Source organism: Excalfactoria chinensis, chromosome 1 (assembly GCF_039878825.1).
Source record: "Excalfactoria chinensis isolate bCotChi1 chromosome 1, bCotChi1.hap2, whole genome shotgun sequence".
NCBI classification, from domain to species: domain Eukaryota; kingdom Metazoa; phylum Chordata; class Aves; order Galliformes; family Phasianidae; genus Excalfactoria; species Excalfactoria chinensis.
This window is the reverse complement of record NC_092825.1, coordinates 47,982,016-47,992,932: the sequence shown is the minus strand read 5'-3', so window position 1 is coordinate 47,992,932 and position 10,917 is coordinate 47,982,016.

The window sequence follows — 10,917 nt, the reverse complement described above, 5'->3', positions numbered from 1 at the left end:
AAAGCAAGAATCCTCCCACCCCGTCCCAAGTCATGAATGACTGCTAAGTGAATGTTACTCAGCCATTCATAAGGACTAAAAACAACAAAGACGGAACGGCTCAAGCAGTCTTTCAGATCTTAACAACCTTTAAAAGCCACCCCGTGATAAAAGACCTTTTTAAAGTATATCAGGAACTAGATTACCAAAACCTTCTCTGGAGTTGCTATGACTAATTGCCCAGTCACACTAACACATACAAGGGAACTCCATGCACGGAAAACCAAAGCAAATATTGAACCTCCCTTAGTACAAATCCAGAGACCCAGATCCAGGAGCCTTTAATCAAAATTCCAATTAACTTCAAAGAGTTTTACTTGAGTAAAAAAAACTGCAAGCAGGATCCCGTACAGGGGAATTACCATTTTAATTGCTTCTGGTTTGATTAAACGACTCGGCTTGCAGTAGATACAGGCACTTACATTAACACTAGAAATTTATTAACGGCCATTTAGATTCTATAAAGCCTAATTCTGCCGAGGGCGCTTTTTATTTATTTATTTATTTATTTATTTATTTATTTACTCAGAAGAGCACAGCAAAGATTAGCACAGCTTCAAAACAGCCCAGCACATCCCATAAGGACTGGACAGCGATGGGACAACGGGGAATGGTTTGAAACTGAGACAGGGGAGGGTTAGATTAGATGTTAGGAGGAAGTTTTTCACACAGAGGGTGGTGACCCACTGGCACAGGTTGCCCAAGGAGGCTGTGGATGCCCCATCCCTGGAGGCATTCAAGGCCAGGCTGGATGTGGCTCTGGGCAGCCTGGTCTGCTGGTTGGTGACCCTGCACATAGCAGGAGGGTTGAAACCAGATTTTCTTTGTGGTCCTTTTCAACCCAGGCCATTCAGTGATTCTATGAATGCTGCTTGACGTAGCTCCAAGAAACAACCCTGCAGCAGGAGCAGGATGCCGCTGTGATTCCGTAACACCACAGGATCTGGCAGCCATGGGAGTCATGCTGCCAATGCTGTTTGCAATGTATCGCTGGCTTGACTGGTAAACCGGCCTATTGCTCTGCTCTGCTGTGTGTTCAGTTATCAGTAGATGGCACTCGTCACGCTGCTTGGTCTGTTTTATACGCGGGTTGTGCTTTTGGTACGCAGCCTCATAACACATTGCAAAAATAAAGGGCAGCAAAAGGACAAAGTCAGCGCTGCATTGGCATCTGTATCCAGCCCAGTCAGAGCTGAGCTGGCTTGGCAAATGCAGGGTATGCTGAATGTCAGCAGTTAGACTCCAGAAAAGCTACCCTATGGAAACGGGAATGCCTGTATTGATCAGTGCTTTTAATGCTATAGGTTTGCTTAAAGCCCGTGGAAAGAATGCAGCTGCCCTCTTCTGCCAATTGGCAGCCCCTTGGTTTACCCAGAGTCTCGCATCAGCCGCCAGCAAATGACGTGTTTAAAGCTGCACTTTTGCTGTGTGTGCCTTGCTCTGATCTTCTCCCAGCTCAGGGATTTCCCAGAATCAGATGGCCAACAAGCCAGAGCCCCGGCACAAGGTGCTGCTCTGCCTCGATTCTATGAGCTGCATTTCCCTTCCATCGTGGCCATGCCTTGAGTGCAGCTCTGAGGTGCCAGAAGTGCCATCTAAATGGGATAGCAAACACCAAACCCCAGGCTGTGCTCCTCTAAACAGGTAAGATGACACCTCGGTGGGCCACTCGGCTTTCCCGCATGTTGGCTCACACCTGGGTGCAACTGGAAAACATTCTTAGGTGTTCCTTTGTGGACTTCCTGCAAGAGCTCAGCTAGGTCCTAGCACAGGGTCAGTGCCAGAAGTAGCAGCTGCTCTTTGTCTTTGAACGTGCCGCTGAAAGAAGATCTGTTGTTTTCTTATCTGTTAAAGTGTAGCTCAGCAGTTAGAGCACACACCCCAGCAGTGCTAGACATTAAAGTCCCTGCCCTTTTCTGTCTTTGGGACTATGAAATCCCATCTTGAGGGACTTGTTCTTGTCTATCTTGAGAGTAAGGGGCGCGCAATCACTTGCTGACGTCGTCCTTCTTGATGCAAGCCACATTCAGAGCTCACTGGACCAGGGAACTGTATGACGCAGCCCAACCTTATAGGTATTTTTTTAGAGATCCGTGTCCTGGTTCCAACCCCTGCCTTCATGCACGTGTTGTCCAGTGACTGATTCATGCAAAATACGTAAACGGGTCCTTGCGAAGGTGCTGAAACACCTTCCAAGATAAACACTTTGCTAGAGAATGGTATTCTTTCTCCCTAGGCTGCTCTGAGCGCTGAATGCTTCTGTGTCAAAGCAGGTCTGAAGTGTGCTGCTTTGGTACACCAAGTACACAGTGCTGATTGCTCCCTTCTCAGGAAGCTCCAGTGGGATTTTCAGTGCTTCAAACCCTGGGACAAATAAGTGCACGTGGCCGTATGAACTTTTCACGGCAGCAGCACTCCTGCAGTCCACCTGCACTGTAGAGCACCCAGTCCTAAAACCTTCTCTTTTCAGAGGACATTTTACATGAAAAGGAGCGCACGTCCCCCATTGTGGCACTGGGAAGGGGCCAGAACTGTGATGCTTGCTTTCTACAAGCTCAGGCCCTCATCTGAGGGCTGCAGGCTGTGATGGGAATGGCACCTGTGCTCACAACCAGTCTGGGGCCAGGAGTGGGCACTGAACTGCATCTGAGCTGAGCCCTGGGAATACAGGAGCTAGGAGGCGGCCATTCAGGCATAAAGTGTTACACTGTGCCCTCCTGGACCCAAGAGTCCAAGAGAGGCAGAGGGAGCGCCCCGAGGAAGCCCTTGCAGCCATCGCCTGCTTTTCCCGTCTAAGTAGATGCTCGTTAGGTGGCACTGCAGGCTGGGATTTAGGGCGAGCGCAGTCTCCCGAGGTTCGGAGCAGGGCTGTTGCGGGCTTTCCTTTCCTCAGCTGCGTGTTTTATCGCCAAACTACCGGGAAATCTTGAAGCCCGCAGCGGTGTGACGTGCAAGGAGCGACCTGAAGATGCTGCCTCATGCCACATCTGGCCCATGGGACCGGCGCTTGGCTCTGCTTTTGACAGGGGACGCCCCACGTTTTGATGGTGTACCTCCTCCCCCCAAACACCCAGAGGCGAACTGGGGAAGGGAAAGTGACTCCATTCTCCTACAGCCTTGGGAGCCACTTTCTTCCTCACCTCGCTTCCCTTGGTGTGGCTGTGGGTAAATGTTTATCCAGGTTCCCAATGCCAGGCAGTACATAGGCAGGATCTCAGGGCGCTTCCCTCGCAGCATTTGGCAGAAGAGTTTTAAGGCTCTTCCTGGGGCACTGCCAGCCAACCCAGGCCTGGTAAGAGCACGTACCCTGGCTCTACAAAAGCAAACACCATGGCTGCTCCTGTCCTGGCTGGGGTTGTGCAGCTGAGTCCTACCCCAGCCCAGCACCTGTGCCCCACCCCCTCCTCTTCACTGTCTGAGGCCGGGAGATAAATGCCCTTGAAATCTGAAGTAACCGTGATAATTTGATTTTGAACAGGAAAATGAACTGGTTTTTTTTTTCCCCTTATCTAATTGATTAGGAATGTCAACTATTCCTTTCTGCACACCGTGCGTGCCTCTTATTTATGTAGGAAGCAGCTGGTCTGGTGATTCAGCCAAACATTTTTTTAAAAAAACTAAAAAAAAAAAAGCTTTTTTTTGGGGGTGGGGGTAGGGGGTGGGGAGTGCAGGTATCACTGTATTTGACCACAAGATGAGGTCACATCCATCTCTCCACTTCTCCCTCTGCATCCTGGTACATCTCCATTCCAAAGACAAATGGCGGTGTCTGGGGAACAGGGTGTCACGACGGGACACAGGCTCAGCAGCCGTGTCTGGTGCCCGGCTGACATCAGAAACCTCCCTAGCTTTTGTCTGGGCACATTTTTGCCCATAGCTATTTCTGCACGCAAGGGCTGGCCAGAGGATGATGGGAGCTTCTCGACCGCGTGACTCTGCGACTACTTTCTGTCATGGGCTTAAAATGGAGCGTGTGTTCCCATTTTTCTTGGTAGGCAGTTACGCTTCCCTTCCGAAATTATACAGACTTCGGATGCATTTCAGAAAGTTTTCTTAGGAAGTGCCTGAAACTGCAACATAGTGAGATTTGTTGCTAAGGAAATCTGTCTGTGCAGCCCAGCTGATGGCTGCAGCGTTATCTGCTTGCAGAACCCGGTGGGAAGATAGTTCTTGGCAAGATTTAGGCAAACAAGTAATTAGAAGCGCCTAAGAGATTTCAGACTGTGTGCAGGCACTGATCACCCCACCTAGGAATTGATATCCAACCAACATAGTCTGTATGATAAACATTTAAATAATTGAAGTGTGAAAGGAGAGAGCTGGAAGATTCCGAGCAAATGGGATGGCATCTTGACTCCCCTTTTCAATGAGTTCTCAGGACTTTGTGTTGTTTGGCCACTGTTGATATCACCACCACTGCTTCCCACTGTCTGTGACGCAGATCAGCTCGATGGGATTACATCACACCTCATAGATGTGTGCCCGCCCCCCATAAGTAAAATAGGATCATGATATAGACATTATGTCTGCAGAGAGCAGAGCTGCCCCCAAGTGAGCATGTGAACTAACAGGTATGAATGGATTTTCCAGGTCAAAATAGCACAGTCCCTTTGACAGGTTGCCATGGCAAGTGATTGTTTTGATCATAGAATCACAGAACTGTTTAAGTTGGAAGAGATCTCTGAGATCACACAGTCTAACAGAGCACATAGTCTAACAGTCAGCCCATCCCCACCATGCCCACTGACCACGTCCCTCAGTGCCACATCCACACAGCTCTGGAACACCTCCAAGGACGGTGACTGCACCACCTCCCTGGGCAGCCTGTGCCACTGCAGCATCACCAGAAATTTTTCTTAGTATTCAACCTGATGGTCACCTAGAAGACCATCCAGTCTAGTGGCTTGGTGTGATGTTGACATGGCTTTCAACAGGCCAAGCTACCACTTGTCCATGCTAGATTCCAAGCTGGAGCTGTGAAGACCATTAAGAAGAGTTTGAAGGAGCAGTGCTGAGTCGAACTAAACTACCTGCTGAGACAACCTGGACTATACTAATGTGAATATTCACCTTCCTACACCTTGTCTGTACATCCTTTTTTAGGGCCATCTCAGCAAACGAACACATGGCTGTTGTAAAACAATGACCAGAGCAACCCCTCATGTCTCAAACCAGCACAGAGAGAAACATCTGAGTTGCTGCTTGCTGCCCATTGAGCTTGCAGGAGCTGGCAGGAGCACTGCAATTTGTTTAACCAGCTAACCAAACACCCTCCAGCACCTGCTCCCTCCGCAGAGGAGGCCAAACAACAAACATTGGGCTGAATAAACTTTCCACTGTACTCTCGCCTTTAGCAGGGTGAGCTGTCGGCAGTGTTGCTCAGCCACCGACAGAACACAGGGGCTGAAATGGCCAAACAGGTAGTGCCAGGCTGGAGGGGATGCACGTGGTGATTTGGGCTCAGTGTTTGGGTCTGGCTACCACAGATTTTCTCTCATGTTATCAGAAGAGGGCGAATTGTGAAAGGCTTGGCAGCTGATAGGAACAAGTGCTGTGCCAAGCCAAGGGAAAGCCCCATGCTCAAAGAAGCAAGCTGTTAGCCTCCACTCCTCTCTCTGATGTGCTCCACGGTCCCCACAGAACATTTTCTTTGACAGCACTTCTGGAGGACAAGGCTTGCTCTGTAGGTTGAGCAATCAGTGTTTTGCTGAGGCAGTGGTTCTCATGATCAAATGTGAGCAGTGACTGCAGCTGTCCAATAAAATCAAGGTGGGAGCCCTGTTCTGGGACCTGTCGCTGCCTGTAGTGCACTGGCACATTGTTCTCCCTAGGTGGGATTCATTGTGCCTACTGTTTGCCAGCTGAAAATTAAGCACCTTCAACAGAGCTGGCTGAAAATTAGGCAGTCAAACACCTGCAGCCTTTGTCTCCTACTCTAGACAAAAGGGAGCATTGAGCGCTGCCACAGCATGATTCATCCCAACCCTCCAGAAATTAAGCTGAGTTGCTTCACGGAGGTGCCTATCTCTGTTGACTGTGGAGGGAGCTGAGACGGCTGGGTGAGACAGGAGCCAGTGTCCAGATGTGTGCTGTCAGGTGAACCCTGCTGTTGGCCCAGCTTCTGTGCTAGCAGGTAACTGTCAGACGTGGATGGTTTGAGTGCATCCTAAAGGCTGGGTCCATCTCACCCAGCAAACTAAGAAAGCAGAGATCTGGTAGCACATGTACAGCTGAAGCAATGCCATTTTGTGTACAAACATGGGGAGGGGATGGGGGGATGAAACCCAGGATTTCTTGCACCTTATATTTAACGAAAAATCCCCAAAATCCCATGACAAAAAGATAGAGATGGAGATGGAGGCAGAGAAAGAAGAGAGGTAGAAACAGAGATGGCTGTTGATTGACACTGCCAACAAACAAGAGGCGTGGTGGTGCCTCAGATGCTAAATATTTCAGGAAAGAAGCTAAAATAAACAAAACTGGTTTTCCTTGGATTCCTCCACAACGCAAACATCTGTCCGGTGTGGGGGCCAGCAGCACTATCGTTTGGAAGAGAAATCCCCGTGAGAAAAAAGCTGAGCCCAAGCCAAGTGGGACCTGAAGACTGGAGAGCCAAGTTTTTCCCCTTATCCCAAGCTGGAAACCTGGCCAGAAATGTCATGAAACCATTCATCCTATGAATTTTGTGTATATATATTTTTAATTCTATTTTATTTAACCTGGCAATAAATCAGTGTATTCCATATGACTGCTGTGATCACCTCCTATGCATGGCTTCTAAACTTGGACATGTCTACATGGGGGTAACTTGGGATGGCTGCATGGCTGACCCTGGGGAGCTCCCACTTCACAAGTCATCTCAGCCCCAACCTGCCAATGGGTGGCAGAGTCTGGGAGGGCACCCTGAGCCACCAGGTGCCCTCACTCCTCCTCAGCAGCAGTGGGAGCAGGCAGGGGCAGTGGGGGCAGAGCAGCTTCCCCAAGGCCGTTACCCTAAGCTTGGACCCCGCGACAAACAGGGGCGGCCAGAGAGGGCCGTGTTGCGAGAAGGAAGTATTATTTAACGTGCATTGTGTTGGGAAGCGAAAACAAGGGGTCTGGCACCAGGCCAGGCCCCTTGGCCTCTGATTTTTTTCTTTCTTTTTTTTTTCTCTTTTCTCCAAGGCAATTGTTCTAGTTAAACCTATTTTTTTTTTTTTTTTAATTATTTTGTTTTGTTTTGTTTGCTTTGGTGTTTTTGGAGCTGACAATGCGCGGGGTGATTGCTCAGCGCACTTCCTGTGTTTTGGCACGGGGGGGGCTGCTCAAGTGTTTGGCAGCACTTCCTACCTGCCACCGTCACCGCCGATGCCACTGTTAGCACACGGTCACCACGGGTACGTGGGTTATAGCAGGGGGATGTGGTGCTTTCTCCTGGCCCAGTGGCGTGGGGCAGAGGGGAGCGGCTGGCAATAGCGTGAGTCAGTGTGGAAAGGCTGCGCGCATTTCTGCTGGCTGACTCACCGGCCCTGAGGAAAGAAAAAAAATATATATATATAAAAAAAAAAAAAAAAAAAAAGAAAGAAAGAAAATTCCAGCCAGATTCTTTCGGAGAGGTAAACAAGGTCAGGCAGCACAACCAGATCCTGTTTACCTGGGACAGGACAGATTTATGGAGCCTGCACTGCAAGTGTGACGTGTCCATGAGGCTGGGGGCACCCACAAAGAAGCCCCCAGCCCATTTTACCTGAAGTCCAATGGCTCTGCCATGGAGTTAAATCCCCACATTTTTAATTCTCCTGTCTGCTCTGATGCCTCCTTTGCAGCTCCCACTCCTGCTCTCCATACAGAAGCCCTGTCGGCCCATCAGCTCCTCCAGACGCTGACTGAGTGTTTTTTCCTGATAGCGAACTGTGTGTGAGTGGATGTTGCTTGGGCAAATATCCTGTTCTTGTAATGGGACAGGGACATGTGTTTGAGGGGGGGGGGAGGATGGGGGTGGTGTGCCGGGATTTCACATTCCTGGCATTCCTGCTTTGGCCAGGAATGGGAGAGCTGCAGAACAGCCTGGTGCTGAGGACCAGGCACCCACCTCCTTCTCATTAAATCATTAACTTTGGAAAGATCACTAAGATCAGCTGGTCCAGCTGCCAGCCCATCCCCACAATGCCCACTGTCCCTCAGTGTCACATCCACATGGTTCTGGAACTCCTCCAGGTATGGTGACTCTCCCACCTCCCTGGGCAACCTGTGCCACTGCAGGACCACTCTTTTGGAGAATAAGTGTTTCCTCATATCCAACCTGAACCTCCCCTGGTGCAACTTGAGGCTATTTCTTCTTATTCTATCACTGCTACCTGGGAGAGGAGGCTGACTCTCACCTCACCACAGCCACCTTTCAGGTCATCATAGAGTGTGATAAGGTCTCCCCCGAGCTCCTCTTCTCCAGCCTGACCAACCCCATTTCCCTCAGCCGCTCCCCATCACACTTGTGCTCCAAACCCCTCACAGCTCCGCTGCCCTTCTCTGGACACGTTCCAGTACCTCCATGTCTTTCTGGCAGTGAGGGGCTAGAGCTGATCACAGTACCTGAGGTGCAGCCTCACCTGAGTGCTAAGTACATAAGTACTCACAGGACAAGCCTTGAGGTCTTCTCCTACGTTCTCTGCTTCTCCAGGAGCCTTCAAGTCCACACAGCACGGCCCCATGTGGGAATGCATTGGACTGCAGGAACCTGTCAAGCCTCCACGTGTGCCCTTAGCCAAGCAACATGGAGATACATCAGGGGCTTAGTGCATGAATCCAGCGTTCATGGGTTTCGTGGTGTGAGAAATCATTGCTCTCCGCAACACTGGGCAGCTCTTCTTGGGACAACGGGTTAGAAGGCACCATGTCTGGGCAAGCTTTCTGATTAATTTTGTATAGTATATAGCATCTTCCTCTTTCCTTTCTGTTTGTTTTCTTTTCTTCCCCCTTCATTCATTGACACAATAAACCAAACAGGGCTAAAGCTACATTGCGGTGGTCCTCCCTCATGGTCAAAGCGAGGTGCTGGGCTCTCCCTTTCCATGCCATGCTGGGGCTTGGTGGCTTCCTCAGTGAAATGCACACATTGTACCCTATGGGCTGTTCAAAAGGAGAAGGAACCCCCCTGGCTCCAGCCGTCCATTGTACACATGTACTGTTGGAAGGGGAAGGGACAGGCAAGAAAGGAGGCGATGTTTCTGATCACATGCAGAAGCCAGGTTTTGAGGAATTGAAAGACTGTTATATCTGCAAGATTTCAAAAAAATATATACATAATAATATCCGGAAAAGGACACCAAGCATGCTGCTGCCTTTGAGGAAGCAGAGATGTGCCCCAGTACTAGGAAGGCTCTTGAGGGAGCCCTAGCGATGCTGTCCTTGTGAGACAGGCAGGTCCTAGAGCCCAAAGCATGAAGCTCTGGGTGCAGAAGGGCTCCAGCCTTGCCACAGGCCCTTGGGGTGAGAAAACTCTTCTGTGCACCCACTGTGTCCCTGAGCATTGCAGCACAGATGACTAAAGCCATTAGGTCACCAACATGATTTGCTTCCTTTTTTGGTCAAAGTCAAGTGTCAGAATCACAGGTTTCCTCTTTCCTTAGAACTGGGCTTTCTTGATACCACAAATCCTTCTTGCAAGGCTAAAATTAAATGCCTGAAAGCACATGCACAGTGTTGCAATCTCACCGCTCTGCTCGCTGCGCTGTGTAATGCATGAGCAAGGGAACAAACAATAGAGGTTGGAAATAGCTGGGATGGAGATTTCCTCCTTTAGTTGCAGAATTGTTTCCTTGACTGGTGCGTGCATAAGCCAGGTGGCAAAATGCTTGCCCCCACTGGGCAAGCAAGGGGGATCTCTGGGCGAAGGGTAGAAATGAGTAGAAGAAAAAGTCCCCCAAAAGAAACTCCCACACTACTTGAACTATACTGCACTCTCCTACTCCATTACAAGCTCACTGTAGCTGTTTCTTGCAACTCCTCACCAACACCCCACATTCATTTGAAGACCCATGGATGGATGGGAGCTGTTGCCGCTCCAGCGGTGGAATGTGGATGCCCATGACTAGAGCACGCCTTCTGGTGGCTCCTTCTTGGCCCCGGGCTTTGAAACTTAAGTAAGTAAAGAAGCACAACAATAGGTTGCAGCTCAGCTGGTGGAACTATCCATGGAAAAGGGAAAATGCGTATCATGGAGGAAAAGTGTAGATCCTGTTCAGCTGCTCCTTTCTGTTTCATTTAACACACTTGGAGGTGGCTGTGCTGAGAAAATGCTTTATTTGGTGTCGGGGCTGTTCACAGCAGCCAGGGAAGGAGCCTCATCCATGCCAAACCCCAGTGCCAGGACTCAGCTCCAGGTTCAGCCCCGCTGGTGAGAGCTGCACTAGGTAGATGACGAGCCCATAACAAAGCTGAAGGACGTTCTGATGAGATCCATCCCTCCCTTGAGAGAAACCTTACGGCAGAGATCGCTGATCCTGCCCTTTGTGGACCTCATCTGGGTTTGTGCATCCTTTGGGAACACAGATTAGGTCTGGTCAAAGCCATGCTACCATGTCCTCGCACAGCCCCAGGGCTGCTGCCCCTGTACCACGCTTCTTGGCTGCCTCACATTTTCCAGGGCCAGCTGTGCTCCCATCTCCATGTGTTGTTCACAGCCCCCAGGTTTATAGGACACCAGGGAGGCCTCCTTTTCCTCCCGGCCCCCCAGCACATGATTTCTGTTTTTCTTCTTGATTAGCGGAAAAAATTCCTAAATCCATTGCAGGGAAGGAAGGTCTTTTCTCTCTTTCTCTCTCTTTGGTCAACCAGTCAGATACAAACAATTTCCATCATGGCCATGAAGCACTTTTTCCACCGAAATAACACCTCTGCAGG